General features: G+C 41.2%; 1 pseudogene; it reads right to left on the bottom strand.

Annotated features, from left to right (window-relative positions):
• Positions 1 to 214: 214 nt before the first annotated feature.
• On the bottom strand, positions 215 to 1,132 carry LOC119924245 (annotated as a pseudogene).
• Positions 1,133 to 23,349: the final 22,217 nt, after the last annotated feature.

Below are 23,349 nucleotides of genomic sequence, written 5' to 3'. Positions count from 1 at the left end.
TCAGTGCTCTGCACACAGTAAGCTCTCTCTCTATAGTATTGAATGAATGATTCTGTTGCTCTTTTTGTCCTCCGTATGAATACATTTATTTTTACTCTGGGTTCTTCACAACCTGATTTGCTTGTATCAACCCCAGCGCCTAGTACAGTGCCTTGCACATAGTAAGTACTTGACAAATACCATTATTATTATTATTATTATTATTATTATTATGTCATTTTAAAATGGCTTTCCTCCTCCAGAGCTTCTTCATAGCATTTTTTACCTCTGTATTTCTCAGAGTGCAGATTAAGGGATTCATCATGGGGGTGATAGTAGTAAAGCATACAGTCACTGATTTGTCTATGGAGAAGGTGCACACAGGCTTCATATACATGGCAATGTGGGGAACAAAGAATAAGGCAACCACAGTGATGTGGGAGCTGCAGGTCAAGAGGGCTTTGTGCCTCCTTTCCAAACTGAGGGATTTCAGGAAGCACAGGATGACTGCATAGAAGTAGCAAGAGAAAGATGATCACACAGATGGCTCCACCATTGGCAGCCACTGATAGGCCAATGAAGCAGGTAAAGGTGCAGGTGAGTTCCTACGGAGGGTACGAGTCACAGATAAAGTGGTCAATGACATTGGGGCCACAGAGAGGCAACCGGAACATAAAGAGAAGTTGTGCCATTGAGTACAGAAAGCCTCCCACCCAGACCAACCCAACCATCAGTCCACAAGCCCACCGATTCATGATGGTCATATAATGCAGAGGTTTACACGAGGCCACATAGTGGTCATAGGCCATGACCAACAGGACAAAGACCTCGACACCTCCAAATGTGTCCCACAGAGAGCTGGGTCACACAGCCTTTGAAGGGGATGGTTTTCTTCTCATAGAGTAAATATATGATCATTTTGGGGCCGTGGCAGTAGAGTAAACGGCATCCATCAAGGAGAAGTAGGCAAGAAAGAAGTACATTGCAGGGCATAGATTCGGGCTAGTGATTACTGTTACGACAATGAGCAGGTTCCCCACAATACTCACCATGTAGATGATGAAACAAAAAGCAGAACTAAAACTTTCTGCACCTCAGGATTCTGGGAAAGTCCCAGGAGAATGAATTCAGTCACATTGTTTTTATATTCCATCTCTTCCTGTGGAGGAGGTCAGCTCCAAAGTGTTTACCTGTTTACCTGCAAATATAAGGAAAATTACAAAAGAGGAAGTCTTGGATACAAGCAGAGCCACTCTTTGTAGGAAACAAATGTTCCATTTCTATTATCTCGTTTCTTCCCTGCAAACTCTGTGCAAATTAGAAATGAACTCTATTTAGCTTCCTTATTTTACAAAGGAGAAAACGTGGTTTAGTGAGGTACATTACCAACTCCGTGGCTGAATTGGAATTAGAGGGCAAATAAAAATCAGATTAAAGGCAGGACTTAGTGCAGTGTCCTTGCTACATCAATGAATTCACATTCAGATGCCCAGCTCAGACAAAACAGTAAGCTTTCCTGGATCTAGGAGCAAGACAAAATTTCCAAAAGGTAAAGCATGAAATTTTGACATTCAAACAGATTATCCACAATGTTATTTGACTGTCTGCCCCTTGTGGACAGGGAACTCGTCTACCACTTCTGTTATATTGTAGTCACCCAAATGCTTAGTACAGTGACAGGACACAGGAAGTGCTCAATAAATACAATTGCTTGATTGAATTATAAATATGGCAAATGAAATACTTGTACCTGAAGTAAAAATACTCCTTGTTACATTGCTCTAGTATTTTCATCAAACAATTCCTGAATACTATTATTGTCCAAATGTTTTAGAATTTAAAGTCCTTGCCAAACAATTTTTAAACTTTTAACATATTTTTGTTCATTTCTTCATTTTGCAAGTGAATGAAATAGTCATAAGAAAGTAGTGATACTGTGGGTGTAATTCCCTGTTTTGGGTTTTATGTTTTCTTATCGAATTTGTTAAGCACTTGCTTTGTGTCAGGTTGTGTACTAAGTGCTGGGATAGATACAATACAATTGGATTGGACACAGTCCCTGTCCCATACAGGGCTCACCATCTTAATTCCCATTTTACAGATGAGAAAACGGATGTCCAGAGAAGGTAGGTGACTTGACCAAGGTCACACAGAAGTTAAGTGGTGAATTTGGGATTAGAACTCAGGCCTTCTGACTCCCAGGCCCATGCTCTTTCCACTAGAACCCAAAACTTTCCTGCTCAAAAGCTTAGGAAGTACATAGCAAGCAGGTGACACATACCCTGCCCACAATGATCTTACAGAAATATGAAGAATGTCTTTGTTAGATTCAACAAATATATGAATTGTCCACAATGTACCTGAAAAATTTTCTCATACAGCATTACTTGAAACTCCAGGTAACTTTAAATTACTAAGAAACTCCATCAAAATACTTGAGCTGAATTTTTAATTTCCCTGGAACCTGCCATGACAATCATGAAGTTATGCAGTTGTGACTTCACAAAAGGGCTGAGAAAAAAAATATTCATATAAACGTATTTTAAACAGCCATACACCACTAAACACATTCAAGAGTTTTTGTTCAATCAGTTTCAATGAGAAGAGAAACATGTGACACATTACTTGGAACACTAAAATTCAAAAATCAAGTCAAACTGGGAAAATGCATCTTTGCTACTTCCAAAGATGAGGATGTTATTTCTCTAGCTTTGAATAGCTTAGGTGGCAAACTACTTTTGATAGATAAGCACAAAATTTCTTGCAAATGGAAGGTCAGGCTACACTCTATAGAGAACTATTTTAATAACGCTTTCTTAAGCTACAAATCTTTCCCTGTGGCCTCGATTTCTGGTTTTGTCTTGGAGACCATGTTATCAGACCTAATACAGAAAAATCTTTTACATTTTACCTAATACTTTTTTGTGCCATGGCGATGATTTAGGGAATACTTCTCATCCATGGCTCTGGGAGACCACAAAAAGCAGAAAAGAACATTTTCAATCTCTAGTGCTAGAAATCCTTTCTTCCAATCCCGAGAAGTTTTCAGAAAATTATTTTCACCTCTAGGGCAAACTCCATAAACATCCAAGGGTCTGGTGAAGACCGTACCTCTAATGGCACTAAATCTTCTTTTTGAAGAAGGTTAGCAAAAAAAAATGATTAAATTGTATTTTACTTGGAACAAACATGATTGCCCCCATTTGGGGAATTTAACTGACCTTGGGAAGTTTCACTTCTGTTTCCTTGAAGAGCACTTTATAGAAAATGTTCACGAGGAGGTGAGCACCATGATAAGAATCAATCAATCAATCCATCAATCAATCATATTTATTGAGCACTTACTGTGTGCAGAGCACCTTACTAAGCGCTTGGGAAGTACAAGTTGGCAACATATGAAGTCCCTACCCAACCGTGGGCTCACAGTATAAAAGGGAGAGACAGAGAACAAAACCAAACATAATAACAAAATAAAATAAATAGAATAGAAATAAAATAAATAGAATAGAAATAAAATAAATAATGACCTTAATCCATTCTGAACAACAACAACAACAGAGTTTCATCATTCTCACAGTGTTAATTCTCCTCTGGCTGAATACACTGAGGAGTTTTGCAGTTCCCAGGCAATTGGCTAACCTTCTATACCATCCTGCTATGGTGTGTAGCATCTGCAGAAATTCTCTAAGGATGAATGCATCCATAGGTCAAGCAGATGTGAAATAAGCAACAAGTTATTGAGCTAGTGGACATGTGCCTGGTTTTGGTCTGTTAGCTCCTTACAGGAGTTCTGATAGGGAAAAATATTTCATATTTCCTAACTAGGCATTTGAAGGTGCACTATGCTTGCCCCGTTAAAGCAACAACAGCTAAATTTTCATTACTTCATTCAATGGTGTTTATTGAGCAATTACTGTGGGCAAAGCACTGTACTAAGCACTTGGGAGAGTACATTACAACAAAAGACACATTCCCTGCCCATGACAAGTTCACAGTCTAGAGGGAACCGAAGGAATAGCTTTGATATCTCCATAGCAGTGAAGCCCAGGGTTTCTTCAATCAATTCATTAATAGCATTTATTGTGTGTCTTGTGTATGCAGAGCAATCAATCAATCGTATTTATTGAGCACTTACTTTGAACAGCACACTATGCTAAGCACCTAGGAGAGTACAATACAGTAGGTAGACATGGTCCCTGACCTCAAGGAGCTTGCAATAGAGTGGGGGAGACAAGCGTTAAAATGAATTACAAGTAAGGGAAGCAACTGAGTATAAGGATATATATATATATATATATAATGTATACATAATAATATATATATAATATATATACATAAGTGTCATGGATGTGTTAGTACAAAGTACTGTACTAAGCACTTGGGATAGTAAAATAATTATAAGAATGATGCTTACTACGGTATGGAACATTGTACTAAAAACTGGAGTAGATGCAATTAGTCAATCAACCAATCAGTAGTATTTATAGAGAGCTAACTGTGTACAGGGCACTGTACTAAGTGCTTGGGAGAGTACAACACAACAACGATCCAGACACATTCCCTGTGAACATTGAGCTTACAGTCTAGAGGGGGAGACAGACATTGATATAAATAAATAAATTGCGGATGTGTACATAAATACTGTGGGGCTGGGTCGAGGGATGAATGAGGGGAGCAAGGCAAGAGGGAAATGAGAGCTTAGTCAGGGAAGGCCTCTTGGAGGAGATGTGTCTTCAATAAGGCTTTGACAGTGTGGAGAGTAAATGTCTGTTGGATAGGAAGAGGGAGGGCATTCCAGGCCAGAGGTAAGACACGATGATGATTATGGTACTTGTTAAGTGCTTCCTATGTGCCAACACCTGTTCTAAGTGCTGGGGTAGATACAAGGTAATCAGGTTGTCCCACGTGGAGCTCACAGTCTAAATCCCCATTTTACAGATGAGGTAACTGAGGCAAAGAGAAGTTAAGTGGCTTGCCATGACCAAGACCTGGGTGAGGGGTTGGTGGCAAGATAGACGAGATCAAGGTAGACAAAAAAGGTTGCCATTAAAGGAGTGAAGTGTGTGGGCTGGGTTATAGTATTAGAGTATCAGGGTGTGGTAGGAAGGGGAAAGGTGATCTTGTGCTTTAAAGCCAGTGGTAATGAGCTTCTGCTTTACATTGCCACAGTGTAAGCAGATTGGACACAATTCCAGTCCCATATAGGGCTCCCAGTCTAGGAGAGAAGTAGGACAGAGATCTTATTCCCATTTTACAGATGAAGAAACTGAAGCACAGAGAAGTTCGGTGGGAAGCAATGTGGCCTAGAGGAAAGAGAATGGGTCTGGGATTCAGATGAACTGGGTTCTGATCCTGGCATGGCCGTTTGTCTGCTGTGCAACCTTGGATAAGTCATTGAAATTCTCAGTACCTCAATTACACAATCTGTAAAATGGGATCATATACTACCCCCTCCTACTTAGACTACGAGCCCTATGTGGGATATGGACTGAGTCCAGTACTCACTATAGTGCCCAGAGCTTAATATATTGCCCAGCACTTAGTACAGTGCCTGGCACATAGTAAGCACTTAACAAATACCATAATTATTATAATCATGTATCCACCTCAGTACTTAGTACAGTGTTTGGCACATAGTAAGTGCTTAATAAGTACCACAAAAATAGTGACTTGCCCAAGGTAACACAGTAAGTGGAAGAGGGATGTAAATCTCTGGTTGCTTGACTCCCAGGCCAGTACTCTTTCCACTAGGTCATGTGTGCTGCTTCATATATAAAATGAAAATACATGATCCCTGCCCTCAAGGAGCTTACAATTTAAATTACAGATGAGACCAAGTAATAGAGTATATAAGATTTGAGATATTTCCCAAGGTAATATCCCACATAGAAAAATGAGTGATGCTGTCATTGGTAGTGACATACGGTATCCCTTGCTCTGATAGGGCTACAGAAGGTCATCATTAAGTCTCTTGCAGGTATTTTAATTCTCCAGAAGATGGACATCAAGCCATCTGGACAATTTAACTAACATTTCTAGTACCTTATGATATTGCTAAACTAAATTTGGACTGGATTTGGAGAAATAACATGGTCTACTAGAAAACCATTAGCCTGGGAGTCACAAGACGTGAGTTCTAATCCTGCCTCTGCCACTTGTTTGATGTGTGACCTTGGGCAAGTTGCTTAACTTCATGGTGCCTCAATTTCCTCAACTGTAAAGTGGGCGTTATATACCTGCTCTCCCTCCTACCTGGACTGTGAGCCCTATATGGGACAGAAACTGTCCAACCAGATTATCTTGTGTCTACTCCAGGGCTCAGTAAAAGCACATAGTAAGTGTTTAACAAATACCACAATTTGCATTATTTTCATTATTCTTCTAATTATTATTATTGTGTTTAATGAAGGTCAGATAAACATTCTACATCATGTATAGCAACAATATCCTGAATAGTTTTCAGATTGCACTGTTAAAGAGTAAAATTGTCCATCAGGAGCTCTGTTGGAGTATATTCAAGATGGGTTTTGTTGCATCTGAAAACGGGTGGCTATTTTGGTGATTAAAAAGCTGATGCAGGGCCCACTTGATCAGGCTTGGGCCATTCTTACTGATTTTCCCAAGTCCAGGTGGTCCCTAAGGTTTTCCTCCCTCTTACTTCATCACAGAATGCTGGCTCTGCTGCATCAAGTCTACCCAAATCACAATAAAAATCTCTCTTCTTCAAGGATAAAGTCATTACTATGTTAACCTGGATACATTGATTTCACTTATTGAGTATATAATTCCTGAGTGTTCTCCATTTTACCAAAATTATCTGTTTTCCCTTCTATTCTTCCCCTAAGAGGATTCCAATTACCATTAGAAATTACTGAAAGAAGTCTTTTAGTCAACGTGTATAATGAGAAGGAAGACTTAAACATATACAGGACATGACATTCATTGTTCCAACAACTCAGAATACATTAAAACCCTCAAATACGGTTCTTTTAGAAGAGATTAAACCAAAGTGATTTTCCTTAAAGCATCTGAAGAACCCATTGGTTCCTTCCTTCTCCCACTAAAAAAAAACACAACATAATTCTCAGAAAGTGATTCACTTCTCTCTTGAAGTCATTATTTGGCTCCATAACTTCCTCATGGCATTTTTCACCTCCACATTTCTCACGGTGTAGATAAAGGGGTTTAACAAGGGAGTAATGAAAACATGGAATTAGGTCACTCCTTTATCCATTGGGAAGGTGGATACTGGCCTCGTGTAGGTTAAGATACAGGGAACAAAGAACAGCATGACGACGGTGTCATGAGAGCCACAGGTGGAGAGGGCTTTGCACCTTCCCTCTGAATTATAACATTTTAGAGAGCTCAAGATGACCACGTAGGAAACGACAAACATGACAAAACGGATAGTGCAGATCAGGCCGCCACTGGCAGCCACCGACAGGCCCACCACATAGGTGTCTGTGCAGACGAGTTCCAACAATGGGTACATGTCACAAAGTGATCAGTGACAATGGGACCACAGAAAGGCAGCCGGAATCGGATGAAAATCTGAGTTATTGAATGAAAGAAGCCTACTAACCAGACCACCCTCACCAGCAGGGCACAGACCTGCCCGTTCATAATGATCAAATAGTGCAGGGGTTTGCAGATGGCCACCTAACAGTCATAGGCCATCACAATGAGAAGGATGACCTCTGTCCCTTGAAAAAAATGTGATATAAAGAGCTGGACCATACAGTTATTATTGGAGATGACTTTCCTGGCAGACAGGCTGTCTACAATCATTTTTGGGAATAGTGAAAGAGGAGTAGAAGATGTCCATGAAAGATAAGTATGAGAGGAAGTAGTACATAGAGGAGCTGAGATTGTGGCTGGACTTGATGGTTATGACCACAATCAGGTTTCCCAAAAGAGTTACCAGGTAGATGATTAGGAATAAAACAAATAAAAGTTTTTGCAACTCTGGACTCTGGGTGAATCCCAAGAAAATGAATTCGATCAAATTGTTCCTTTTTTCCATTGATTCAATGTTGGTGATGAACGCATCAGTGAGTATGCATGACAGAGAACAGGTCTACCTAAAAAGATAAGGATAATTGAATTTCTATAGCGCCATTTTTTTCCCATGGAACCCAAGATACTGTATTTCTACTACCTAAAATTTTACTCATTCTTACAACACCTTGGTCCCATTTGACAGAAAGATAAATCAAGTCAAGACACTTGTATTATACCCCACCTTCAGAAAAGGGTAATGAATCAATTAGTAGTATTTACTGAGTGCATACTCTGTGCAGAGTTCTGTACTAAGTGCTTATGCATGCTGAATCCACTTAGTTCAGAGCTTGTCGACCAGTGTGGCTAGTGCCACTGGTAGCATTTCACTGGATTTTCACCTTTTAATCACTCTTCACCCAGCCCCACAGTACTTATGTACCTACGTGTAATTTATTTATATATAATTAATGTTTGTCTCCTCCTCTTGATTGTAAGCTCACTGTGAGCAGGGAACATGTTTACCAACTCTGTTGTATTGTGAGCCCACTGTTGGGTAGGGACTGTCTCTATATGTTGCCAACTTGTACTTCCCAAGCGCTTAGTACAGTGCTCTGCACACAGTAAATGCTCAATAAATACGATTGATTGATTGATTGATTGTATTTTCCTAAGGACTTAATACAGTGCTTGAGGAGCAGTGTGCCCTAGTGGAAAGAGCACAGACCTGGGAGTTACAGGTTGTGGGTTCTAATCCCGGCTCCAACATTTGTCAGTTGTGTGACCTTGGGCAATTCACTAAAGTCCTCTGTGCCTCATTTCCTCCATCTGTAAAATGGGGATGTAGACTGTGAGCCCCATGTGGGACAACCTGATTATCTTGTATCTACCCCAGTGCTTAGAACAGTGCTTGGCACAAATTGTGTTAAACAAATACCACCATCATCATCATAATCATCATCAGTGCTCTGCACACATTAAGTGCTCAATAAATGTTATTGATTGACTGATGGATTTCACAGCACACTGGAGTGCCCAACAGAAGCCATTGTGCTTTACTGAGGGATGATCAGAATAATAATAACAATAATAATAATAATGATAATGATAATAATAATAATAATAATAATAATAATAATAATAATAATGATAGTATTTGTTAAGCACTTACTATGTGCCAAGCACTGTTCTAAGCACTGTGGTAGACACAAGGTAATCAGGATGTCCCACTTTGGGCTCACAGTCTTAATCCCCATTTACAAATGAGGTAACTGAGGCACAGAGAAATTGAGCGATTTGCCCAAAGTCACATGGCTGACAAGTGGCGGAGTCATAATTAGAACCCATGACTTCTGACTCACACGGCTGTGCTCTTTCCACTAAGCCACGAATAGGCTTGCTGAATTGTTTTCTTTAGAAAACTGTTTTCTTTTTTTTGTAGACCAGGGGTACTTACTGTTAGGTTAAGTTTATTCCCTCCTCTCACTGTGAATGCCTCCAATGGCACAAGTTAGGACAAATAAATGTTCCTTTCAGACAATTCTTCTTCTGTGATTACACTCCAGAGAGACTCCCTTACAGGTAATGGGTTCTATTGGTGAGAGGAAGCAAATGGCCACAAAGGTTCCTGAAAATGTTCATAATCCATAAAACTACAATCTCTCTGTATTTTCATTCTCAAAATAAGGGGTTTAACTATTGAATTAAGGATATTGGATCCTCTTTCTTGTCCTATTATCAATCAATCATTCAATCAGTGGTATTTATTGAATGCCTGGAGTGCTATATTCAATGCCTGGGAGAATACAATGCAATAGAGATTGGAAGCTCATTGTGAGCAGGGAATGTGTCTGTTATATTGCTATATTGTACTCTCCCAAGCACTTAGTATCGTACTCTGCATATAGTAAATGCTCAATAAATATAACTAACTGACTAGAATAGTTCAACTAATCCCTGATCACAAGGATCTCACAGACTGGAGGGAGTGGCAGACATTACAATTAATGATACATGGATATGCACATAAGTGCTGCGGGGCTGGGATGAATGTCAAAAATTTTAAAGGGTAGAGACCCAAGTGCAGGTAATGCAGAAGAGAGGGAAAATTGGAGAAGTGAGGGTATAGTTAGGAAAAGCCTCATAGAGGAGACTTGATTTTAGAAGGAGTTTGAAGATGAGAAGAGTAGTGCTTTCAGAAACAAGGACAGTTACGAGAAGAAACATGCCTGGGAGTTTGCTCCTTTCCTTCCAGGCACAGATTTCTACTAAATCCCCTCTTGGGCTTCTGCTTCCCAGAAGAAAACATATGGAAATGTGTAAGACTCTTCCATTAAGGCATTGAACTTGCCCCTCCCCACTTCCTGCTCTCCCTCATTAACAAATAATTCTCAACTCCTTAGATTCCTTATGTCCTATATCCTGCATCCTTTCTCTCAAACTTTCAATGCCCACCCACTCTTTACATCAGTAATAATAATAATAATAATAATGGCATTTTTAAGCGCTTACTATGTGCAAAGCACTGTTGTAAGCGCTGGGATCGATCGATGTGTTGAATGTCTATTGTCCTGGTTCTCCTGGTTCTCTCCCATCTCTCTGGCTGCTCAGTCTCAGTCTTTTTCACAGGCTTCACCTCTGCCTCACATCCCCTAACTCTGGGGGTCCCTCAAGGTTTAATCTGGGTCCCCTTTTATTCTCTATCTACACCCACTCCCACTCGTTTGCTCCCATGGCTCCAACTACCATTTCTATGAGGATGATTCCCAAATCTACTTCTCCAACCCAGATCTCTCTTTTCTGCAGTCTCACATTTCCTCCTGTCTTCAATACATCTCTACTTAGATGTCCCACCGACACCTCAAGCATAACATGTCCTAAATAACACTGTCTTATCTTCCCATCCAAACCCTGTCCTCTCCATGATTTTCCCATCACTGTACACAGCACCAACATCCTTCCTGCCTTACAAACTCATAACCTTGGTGTTATCCTCAATTCAACTCTCATTTAACGCACATAATCAATGTCACTAAATCCTGTCAGTCCAACATTTACAACATAACTAAAAGCTGCCTTTTCGTCTCCATCCAAACTACTACCACATTAACCCAAGCACTATCCTATCCTACCTTGATCGCTGTATTCGCCTCCTTGCTAACTTCTCTGCCTCCCATCTCTCCCCACTTTAAGCCATACTTCATTCTGCTGCCCAGATCATTTTTCTACAAACCACTCAGTCCATTATTCCTCACTCTTCAAGAACCTCCACATCAAATAGATACTCCTTACTATCAGCCTTAAAGCACTTAATCACCTTTCCCCCTCCTACCTTACCTACTCCCTACTGTAACTCAGCCTAGACACTTCACTCCTCTAAGGCCAACCTACTCACTATACCTTGATCTCATCTATCTCATTGCTGACATCTGGCCCATATTCTGCCTCTGTCCTGGATGCCCTCCTTCTTGATATCCAACAGACAATCACTCTCCCCACCTTCAAAGCCTCATTGAAGGCACATCTCCAAGAGAAGTTTCCTGAATAAGCCCTGATTTTCCCCTCTACCACTCCCTTCTGCATCACCTTTTCATTTGGATTTACATCACTCCCTCAGCCTCACAGCACTTATGTACGTATCCATGATTTATTGATTTATACTGTCTGTCTCTCGCTCTAGCCTGTAATCTCACTGTGGGTAGGAAACGTATCTATTAACTCTGTTACACTGTACTCTCCCAAGCACTTAGTACAGTACTCTACACACAACAAACTCTTAATAAATGTGGTTGATTGATTGATTGGTTACTGTGTGCAGAGCATTGCACTGAGTGCTTGGGAGAGTCCAAATATGGGCAATATTTCTGAAGGACCAAATATAAATGCAGTGAAAAAGATATTTTTGAGCACCAGTATATATCTGAGATTTCCAATAGAAATACATAACTGTTCCCTGGAGTTGTTTCAAAACTGGCTTTGGATTTGGGACAAATTAGGTCAATTCCTAATTTTATTCACAGTTTTATGGGGCTTATTGGTGCCCTAAATATGTGGTTTTCCTATTAGCTGCCTTGATATAAGCACATAAAGGAGAATTGGACATTCATATGGACTTTTCAGTCTCCAGACATGATCATCATTAGAGAAAAATTCTGGCCAATAAGAGTTGGAATACAATTCCTTTCAATGAGATGAAAAAAAATGTCATTGAAGTAATTATCAGCCAGAATGGAAGAGATATATTTGTTAAATGTGTAATGTTGAAGTGGATAATTACCTGTGATGATCGTAGTACTGTCCCCCAACCTCAATAGCTCAATTGATAAACTACTTTAGCTAGTAGCTTGCAAGACATTCCCTCTCAGAGACACACTCATGGATTGACAGCTGCATCAGTCACTCTCCTCTCCTATCCATATTTCACTCTGAGCCCAGCATCATTTATTTAATTGCATTTGTTGAGTGCTTACTATGTGCCAGTCACTATACTAAGTGCTGGGGTAGATAAATGCTAATCAGGTTGGACACAATTCATGTACCACAGTGGGCACATTCTTAATCCCCTTTTTACAGATGAGGTAACTGAGGCACAAAGAAGTGAAGTGACTTCCAAGGTCATAGTGCAAGGTAAAGGCAGGGCAGATATTAGAGCCCCGGTCCTCTAGCTCCCATACCCGTTCTCTTCTATCCATTAGGCCACACTGGTTCTCTAAAATTTTGATCTTTCTAATATGTTGTTCTGCCATATCTCTCCACTCCTCAAACACCTCCAATGGTTACCCAGTCCTCTCCACATCAAGTAGGAACTCCTAATCACTGCCTTTAAAACACTCAATAAACCCTGTCCGTCCTACATATCCATTTTCATTTCTCGATACACCCAATTAGCCCTTTTCACTCCTCCTGGAGGGTGCTTCATTCTTGTCTCTTCTGCTAGGGATTTCTTTCTCATGTTTTTCTCTCTGCCTGGAACTTCTTCCCTCTGAAAATCCTACAGAACCCCCTTCCCCACTTCCTCAAACTTCCTAATTTCAAAGTGTTTCTGAAATCATATCTCCGACAAAGAGATCTACTCTGACTAATTATTTCCTCTACTCAGGCTATATTTCCTTCAATTGCCATTTGAGTACCTACAAACTCAAGCTTCCATAACACTTATGTCTATATCTTATATAATCAGTTATTCAAGTATTACTTAATGTACACACCCTCTTTTTCTCTTTCCTCTTCTCTATATATTATTTCAGTGTCTATATCCCCTGTTAGAATGAAAGCTCCTTAAGGGTTAGGACCATGGCTTCTAATTTGATTGTACTTTTCTAAGTGCTTAGTACAGTACTCTGCATACAGTAGGTGTTCAGTAAATTGATCACTTTACAGGATCCTAATTTCTCCAAGATGAAAAGAAAGTGTGACTTCTTTTCTCTTGGAGGAGTGATTAAAGACCCATCTAAACACTCACTTTCTGTGCCTTCATAGATGTGGATTTCTTCCTCTGTTCCCTGTTCACCCAACTAGAGCAATGACTTGCTCCAGTTACAGTCTCCTTGAGGTAGAACAGACAAAAGCCTAACATGGTTAAGTGAAAGGAACTGGTGGCTACTCCATTCCTGCCACAACCATGTTTCCCAGCTTCATTTCCTTACCTCGGCCAAAGATACAAAATCCTAGAAACTAGAAAAACATCAGGCCTGAGATTCCATAAATTCCCAAATGGCTTCTGGATAAACCTAAACTTGAATCGAGATTTCTTTTCTTGAAATAAAGTCCGGATTTAGAGCAGCAAAGATTTTAGTCCAATTTCCTTTGGTTGCCTATCTTTCTTTGCAGTATTAGCTCAAGATCCTCCTCTAAGAACATCTGGATCCTTTATGAAGGAGGACTTCTAAGTGTACTAAAAACTTGGTGACTTCCCCATGTCAGTCAGAAAGAATATATTTTGTCAAGATTGTGACAAACGTCTCTACCTGACTCGATTTGTCCATCCTAGCTCTAGGTCTTCCTTGAAGCAGATTCATTAGGTACACTGTTTCTCCTCTCACATTAAAACTGGATTCTACAGATACTCAGGATCCTCATAACATTCTGTTCATTCAGTCTTTTGGGACTATGACCAGTCTCCCGTTGTGGAAGGTTTGCCCAACATGATGCCAAACTAAATTTTGCTTTAGAAAAGTGACTATAGATTGAGGGAAGGAAAAACACATTTTACACTGGATTTTGATCCCAAAAGAGAAATCATTTCTGGCGATGGTCACATCGTCAAATTGCCACTCACCAGAACCTTGCAACCAAATGTCCACTGACAATTTGGAGAAGATAGCTGAGAAAATTTTTCAGACAATTTTGGAAGGAAATTTTCCAGCTCATTTGTCTGTGTATTTCAAGCAAAAGAGATTGCTCACTTGCTTTCCCTACTTTTGCATCTCTGACGCAAAGATCCTCAAAAATCTCCAGTGGCTAACAATCAATCTGCGCATCAGGCAGAAACTCCTCACCCTGGGCTTCAAGGCTCTCCATCACCTCGCCCCCTCCTACCTCACCTCCCTTCACTCCTTCTACAGCCCACCCCGCACCCTCTGCTCCTCTGTCGCTAATCTCCTCACCGTACCTCATTCTCGCCTGTCCCACCATCGACCCCAGCCCACGTCATTCCCCGGGCCTGGAATGCCCTCCCTCTGCCCATCCGCCAAGCTAGCTCTCTTCCTCCCTTCAAGGCCCTGCTGAGAGCTCATCTCCTCCAGGAGGCCTTCCCAGGCTGAGCCCCTTCCTTCCTCTCCCCCTCGTCCCCCTCTCCATCCCCCCATCTTACCTCCTTCCCTTCCCCACAGCACCTGTATATATGTATATATGTTTGTACATATTTATTACTCTATTTACTTATTCATTTATTTATTTTACTTGTACATATCTATTCTATTTATTTTATTTTGTTAGTATGTTTGGTTTTGTTCTCTGTCTCCCCTTTTAGACTGTGAGCCCACTGTTGGGTAGGGACTGTCTCTATATATTGCCAATTTGCACTTCCCAAGCGCTTAGTACAGTGCTCTGCACATAGTAAGCGCTCAATAAATAGGATTGATGATGATGATGATGATGACGTCACACATTTGTCAAATGGAGACAGCATTAGTGGGAACTTTAGGCTGATAACATTGTTAATAGATAAAATCATTAAAATCAATCAATGGCATTTATTGAACACTTCCTCTGAGCAGAGCATTATACTAAATGCTCAGTAGAGTAAAATTTATCAGAGTTGATAGACACATTCACAGCTCACAATGTAGAGGGCAAAAGAGTTGAATCTGACAAATAAAATGCTCCCCTAGGAAAATAGCCAGTGTTACATCTTGGCAACAGGAAGCAAAATTATTAGTTCAGAAAACAAAAACAAAGATGAAGAGAGCACAAGTACTACTAAAAGTAATCCCTTCCAGGTTTATTTAACATTTGGTCTTATTACGTATGGTAAGCCCAGTTGCTTTTACTGAATGTTCTATTTTGTTCTCAGTTTAACAGATTTCTCTTTAAATTCAGGCAAAAGTTGGGCTTGCACTCCAACGTTGCCTTCCTGTTTGCCTGACTGGCAAGTGTCTTTCTAATGGACAGCTTTGTGCAGATTCACAAGTCCTATTCCTGGATGTTCCCTGTTCCATTCATTCATTCATTCAATCGTATTTATTGAGCGCTCACTGTGGGCAGAGCATTCCCAAACTTACCTAACCCTTGGCCCCCATTGACCACATTTTGCGGGGAAGGAATATTTCACACCCATAGTGAACCTTTCTTCAAGGGTATTTCATGGATTTAGCCAAAATTAATGCATTAATTCTGACAGCATGCATGGATGAAAATATTATCCACAAATGCCAGCTCATCTACACTGAAGGTCTATGTTGACAACATCCACTTAAGAATGGGAATCAGTCAACAGTAGAGACGGTGTCCATTCAAATGGCCTTTCAAAACACACAAGGCTCCAGCTCACTTGGGATCTTCCTGAAGACTTCATTCTCTTCTTACTAGTAACAATTTTCTCATTTTACCTCAATCTCATCTATCTAGCCATTGATCTCTTGGCCACTTCTTGCCTCTGGCCTGGAATGCTCTTCCTCTTCATAGCCAACAGGCAATTACTCTCCCCCTCTTGGAAATCAATTCGAAATTTCATCTCTTCCAAAAGACCTTCCCTGACTAAACCCTCCCTTCTGCTTCCACTCCATTTTGTGTCACCTTGACTTGCTCCCTTTATTCATCCTCCCTCCCAGCCCCGCAGAACTTACATACACATCTATAATTGTATTTATATTAATGTCTGTCTCCCCCTCCAGACTATAAGCTCAATGTGGGCAGGGAATGTGTCTATTATAATATTATACTGTATTCTCCCAAGTGCTACATATAGAGCTGTGCACACAGTAAACACTCAATAAATACGATTTACTGACTGGCTGACACCACATCCCATATGCTCCAATATAGCTTGGTCAAAAGAGGTAAGAAGCTGCGGAGTTTGTTTTTTTCTTTTGTTTTGTAATGTTTTATTTTTTTAATGGTATTCATTAGGTGCTTACTATATGCCAGGCATTCATTCATTCATTCATTCAGTTGTATTTATTGAGTGCTTACTGTGTGTAAAGCACTATACTAAACTAAGCACATGGGAGCGTACAATATAAAAACAGCACATTCCTTGCCCAAAATGAGATCGCAGTCCAGAGAGGGAGACAGACATTAATATGCATAAATAAATAAATAGATAAATAACTCACAGTATACACAGGCACAGTAATAAGTGTTGGGGATATGGATACAAAACATATCCCATATGGGGCTCACAGACTTAATCACCTTTTTATAAATGAGGTAACTGGGACACAGAGAAGCAAATTGCCCAAGGTACCAAAGCAGACAAGTGGTAGGGCCAGGTTTAGAATCCAAGCCCTCCCAGGTTCCTTCAGATTGCATTCTAGAACTGGGAAATCTTCCAAAGGAATCATCAACTCATTAGCAAGTTGTAAATCACCCCCTTTAACAAGATGGAGGTCAATCAGATAGGCGAGCCCAGACACATCCATAATCCATTCAAATACCTCTTAGGCAAATAGCACCACTCCACATCCCCTCCTCTGTCCATCATGAACCTGCTACTGGTCAAAGACCTAACATCATTTCAACATATTCCACAACTTTTCTGCTGTGGTATTTTGGGCAAGTCACTTCACTTCTCTGAACCTCAGTTACCTCATCTGTAAAATGGGGATTGAGACTGTGAGCCCTACATGGGACAGGGACAGCATCCAACCCGATTTCCTTTTTCCCATCCAAGTACTTAGTACAGTGCCTGGCATATAGTAAGCACTTAACGAATATCATAATTATCATTATTATTACCATTTCATATGTATCCTGCTGAGGATACCGTGGAGGCCACACCCTTTTTGGACTCGGGAGTGAGTGCAGGAACTAACAAGTATGACCTGGCACCAGGATCAGCGGGAAGGAAGAACTGGGCTCTTGAGATATTGATGGCAACAACAAATAACTAGAGACATCATGTCCAGCAGGATCTATAATTTGGAAAACCTATTTGTAAGCAAATTTTGAAATCGAAGTTTACAAATTTGATTCTTCTTGTCTTGCTTGAAAGAACATCTCAACTCTTTCTTCTATCCCTCTCTCTGTATAGGAGGCTTGCATTTAGTTACTTCAGAGAATTGATTGGCTGTTTGCTGGCCAAAGTAAGGCCTCTCAAATCACTGAAAAATCAGTTAGGTGAAAGACTAAGTCTGGGGCATTTTGGGGGAGCTAAGGACAGCTGCAGCAAATCACCACAGCTCTATCTCCCAGCCCAAATCATTCCCTCATGGGAGGTAGAGAGACTTAAAAGCATCTTAGCATCTCTGAGTCCAGGTTTAGGTGAAGTCCAGGTGTTCTCCCCTACTCCCTCTTGACAGCTACCAAACATGGAGAAGACTTGACTTCCTTGACTTGACTCTCGGATCACCCATTCTCTCTACCAATCAATCAATCAATCAAACAATAGTATTTATTGACTGCTTACTATGTGCAGAGCAATGTTCTAAGAACTTGGGAGAGTGTCATACCAGAAAATTAGCAGGCACATTCCTTGCACATTATGAGCTTATAGTCTAGATGGGGAGACTGACATTAATATGAACATGAAACTTTGGAGAGAACAGTTAGAGTGTGCATGTCTGCCTGTATGATCTAGTTATTGCAGTGTCCAACATCCTCTTGATCAATAGTGGGGAAATTTCTCCTCAGAAAATCAACAGAAAAATCTCTTTTAACAAATTTCTCTATATACCAATAAATTAATTTGGTACTGAGGCATTTATGGTCATTTTCCTGCACCATACCTCTTCCATGAAGATTTTCACTTCTGAATTTCTCAGAATGTAGATTTAGGAGTTTAGCATGTGGCATATAACAGCATAAAACACTGTCGTCACCTCATCGATGGGCAGGGTAGATGTAGGTCACACACACACAAAGATAAAATGTACAATTTAGATGTAGGTCACGCACACAAAGAAAAAATGTACAAAAAATAAGAAAACAATAATGATGTGGGTGGCACAAGTGGAGAGAGCTTTGCATCTCCTCTCAGAGCTGAGAGATTTCAGGGAAGCTAAAATGACAACATGAGAGACAAGAAGTATTGCGAAGATTAAGATTCTCTGTAATGACAACTAAAAGGTGAAATATTTTGGTGAACCCGAAGTGGGACAAGGGACTGTCCTCAACAACAACTCTCTCCTCGACCCCCTCCAGTCTGGCTTCCGTCCCCTTCGTTCCACGGAAACTGCCCTCTCAAGGGTCACCAATGACCTCCTGCTTGCCAAATCCAACGGCTCATACTCTGTCCTAATCCTCCTCGACCTCTCAGCTGCCTTTGACACTGTGGACCACCCCCTTCTCCTCAACACACTATCTGACCTTGGCTTCACAGACTCCATCCTCTCCTGGTTCTCCTCATCTCTCCAGTCGTTCTTTCTCAGTCTCTTTTGCAGGCTCCTCCTCCCCCTCCCATCCTCTTACTGTGGGGGTTCCCCAAGGTTCAGTGCTTGGTCCCCTTCTGTTCTCAATCTACACGCACTCCCTTGGTGACCTCATTCGCTCCCACGGCTTCAACTATCATCTCTACGCTGATGACACCCAGATCTACATCTCTGCCCCTGCTCTCTCCCCCTCTCTCCAGGCTCGCATCTCCTCCTGACTTCAGGACATCTCCATCTGGATATCTGCCCGCCACCTAAAGCTCAACATGTCGAAGACTGAACTCCTTGTCTTCCCTCCCAAACCTTGCCCTCTCCCTGACTTTCCCATCTCTGTTGACGGCACTACCATCCTTCCCGTCTCACAAGCCTGCAACCTTGGTGTCATCCTCGACTCCGCTCTCTCATTCACCCCTCACATCCAATCTGTCACCAAACCTGCCGGTCTCAGCTCCACAACATTGCCAAGATCCGCCCTTTCCTCTCCATCCATACCGCTACGCTGCTCATTCAAGCTCTCATCCTATCCCGTCTGGACTACTGCATCAGCCTTCTCTCTGATCTCCCATCCTCGTGTCTCTCTCCACTTCAATCCATACTTCATGCTGCTGCCCGGATTATCTTTGTCCAGAAATGCTCTGGGCATATTACTCCCCTCCTCAAAAATCTCCAGTGGCTACCAATCAATCTGCGCATCAGGCAGAAACTTCTCACCCTCGGCTTCAAGGCTCTCCATCACCTCGCCCCCTCCTACCTCACCTCCCTTCTCTCCTTCTACTGCCCAGCCCGCACCTTCCGCTCCTCCGCCGCTAATCTCCACACCGTACCACGTTCTCGCCTGTCCCGCCATCGACCCCCAGCCCACGTTATCACCCGGGCCTGGAATGCCCTCCCTCCCAACATCCGCCAAGCTAGCTCTCTTCCTCCCTTCAAGGCCCTGCTGAGAGCCCACCTCCTCCAGGAGGCCTTCCCATACTGAGCCCCTTCCTTCCTCTCCCCCTCGTCCCCCACTCCATCCCCCCCATCTTACCTCCTTCCCTTCCCCACAGCACCTGTATATATGTATATATGTTTGTACATATTTATTACTCTATTTATTTATTTATTTATTTATTTTGCTTGTACATATCTATCCTATTTATTTTATTTTGTTAGTATGTTTGGTTTTGTTCTCTGTCTCCCCCTTTTAGACTGTGAGCCCACTGTTGGGTAGGGACTGTCTCTATATGTTGCCAATTTGTACTTCCCAAGCGCTTAGTACAGTGCTCTGCACATAGTAAGTGCTCAATAAATATGATTGATGATGATGATGATGACTGTGTTCAATCCGATTTGTTTCTATCCAACCCAGCAATTACTACTGTATTTGGTACAAAGTAAGAGCTTAACAAATACCATAGTTATTATTAGTATATATCCAGGTGTTCTGTTGGTTGCCTCTCTTTCCTGGTCCAGCCTGTGGATAGAGGCTCCTCATTGCTGGGAATTTCTAGACTGAGAGGGAAGACTTGGGGGACTTTCCACCAGCAGCTGCCAATCACCTGGGGGTGGCCCTGCCATTCCAAATGGCAGAGATAGGAAGGCTCTCTATTCTATGAAAAGCTTTCAAAGGAGGTACACCAGTCAATGAACCCCTTTTGTGAATTTCAGTGTTGGATGAACTGCTGGCATGTGTTTTATCCACAGTAGGAATTCACCTTGCTGGTGTTTCCATCCCCAAGAGTCTCTTCAGAGTCTGAACCCCAGTTAGACTCACATGGAAGGTGATGGATTCATTGGGGGACTGCAGAAATCCACTCTGAACTCACAGAATAGACTTAGCATCAGGTAAAGTCAATTCAAATGATGTAACCTTGTAGGTTGTTATTGTTCAACACATATTCACAGGGTGCTCACTGCCCCCCACGATGGGAGCTAATGTCAGAGTCTCCATAATGAATGAATGCCACTTTTAAGGATGTAGTCAAGAACCTGTTACAAGTTGAGGCTTGTAATGACAAGAACAAATTAACCAAGGACACAGGTATTTTCCTAAAGAACTAGCCAAATTCATGTAAGGCTTAACCACTGCTTTTGGCATAAAGACCCTACCAGAAAGGGAGGTAAGAAATTCTACAGAGACTCAGAGCCCTAGATATTACAATAGGTCCCCACAGTCCTATAGCGGCAACTTTAAATGTCGTTCTGTAAGCCAAAGACAAATCTGAGAAAGAGCAATTTGAGAGTGGGGAGGGAGAGCTATTAACTCCAATTCTTTCCCTTTTTTTGTGGCTATAGATTTGAAAAGAGGAAGTTCAGAATGTCCTCCCTGGTCTATTCATTGTCCTGTCTCCTTAATGAGCAAAGAGTTTTGGTGAACAGGATGTGAATTTCTACCACTAAGTATTTTCCTTGAGAAGATTTACTAAACTGAATAGCTGACTGCTGAATTTGTGGCTAGACAATCTGAATGTTCTGCTTTAAGGGTATATTTTGCCTTTCATCTGTAAAGGACTTTATCATGTGAAGAGTTAAGCAGAGAGATAGGATAAAGCCCCAATTCTTCAGACCCTTTCAGCATCAACACATCTGACTAACGTAAGGTTTCCAGCCCTCCTGATTTTTGCTTTGCATTCATATTCAAAAATACACATTTTCATCATTACTCTTTAATATCTTTGGTGATGTCTACAAATAGATTCTCTTCCTATAGCTCACGAAAATATCCAAGAATCTTTCTATGTCTTTACTTACATTCACTTGATATTGTCTTGAAATGATTCTTTTATAAACATGCTGCAACTGAGAGCAGTATGGCCTAGTGGAAAGAGTATGGGATTGAGAGTCAAATGACCTGAGTTCTAACCCTACTCTGCCACTTGTCTGCTGCGTGACTTTGGGTAAGTCACCTCACATCTCTGGGCCTAAGCTAATCTGTAAAATGAGTGCAAAGACTGTGAGCTTCACGTGGGACAGAGACTGTGTCCACCCTGATTTGCTTGTATCCATTCCAGCGCTTATTGTATTGCCTAGCACAGAATAAGTGCTTAACAAATACCACTATTATTATTATTATTATTAGTTTTGGTCGTGTCTCTTTGCTGAGCACACAATCCTGGTAGCTTCCTAAATCCATTCTCATCTACCCACTGTCCACATTGAGACCTCTCTGAGTTTCTTTGCTCCAACAGGGCTGCTGTGCATTTGCCACCAAGGACCTAGGAAGCAGCGTAGCCTCTTGGAAATAATACGAGCTGAGAATCAGAAGGACTGGGGTTCTAATCCTAGCTGCACCACCTAATTGCTTTGGGACCTTGGGCAAGGCATTTAACTTCTCTGTGCCCGAGTTACCTCACCTGTAAAATGAATATTAAAACTAAGAGCCCCATGTGGGACAGGGCCTGAGTCCAGCCGGATCAACTTGTATCTACCCCAGTACTTAGTACAGTGTTGGCACATCGTAAGTACTTAACACATACCTTAAAAAAGGACTATCAATCAATAAATCTGATTTATTTAGCCCTTACTGTGCTCAAAACACTGTACTAACCACTTGGAAGAATACAGTATAACCATAAGCCTATAACAGTAACATTGACTTCTAGACTGTGAGCCTGCTGTTGTTTAGGGACCATCTCTATATGTTGCCAACTTGTACTTCCCAAGCGCTTAGTACAGTGCTCTGCACACAGTAAGCGCTCAATAAATACGATTGAATGAATGAATGAATGAATTTCCTGACCACAACCACTATTCAGGTCTTTTCTCAGACCTTGATAGTTTTTGAAAGTTTGGTTACCACCTTCCAATGCTTTGTTTGTACCAATACCCACACATTAAAAATTATAACAAAGACTTTAAGCTTGGCTCTACCACCAGTAGAAGTTGGAGAGGTAGCAATTATCACTCATCAATGGAAAGAGAGTCTGCTAGTTTACATTAAATTCTGAGTTTATCGTGTGTTTTATGTTTCTATGTGAGATTCCTCGGTTACCTACAATCTGTTTCCTTGGCAGAATGTCTTTTCTTCTTTCTCTGTAAAATACATGACCACTGATCCCATAAGACGGATGAAGAAACCTAAAGCTGACATGACGAGAAATAATCTCAGAAGAGCATCAAGGGAATACAAAAGGTTATTGGTTTCTTGTATGCTACACATTTGGTTTATTATCCTCTGCCCATTAGGATTTAAGAAGGTCTTGAACCATCACCTAATGCACATTTCTTTTAGGGGGAACGTGAACGTGATTATCAGTTGGCATTTATGAGATGAGAATAGTCAGAATTACTGACCATCCTGTCTCTTGAAAAGGGCATTGAAATCAAACAAAGTGTACTCTGGGGATGATTGCATCGAAAAGGCTCT

Source organism: Tachyglossus aculeatus, unplaced genomic scaffold (genome assembly GCF_015852505.1).
Source record: "Tachyglossus aculeatus isolate mTacAcu1 unplaced genomic scaffold, mTacAcu1.pri scaffold_89_arrow_ctg1, whole genome shotgun sequence".
Taxonomy (NCBI): domain Eukaryota; kingdom Metazoa; phylum Chordata; class Mammalia; order Monotremata; family Tachyglossidae; genus Tachyglossus; species Tachyglossus aculeatus.
This window is presented reverse-complemented; position numbering and strand designations above follow the sequence as displayed.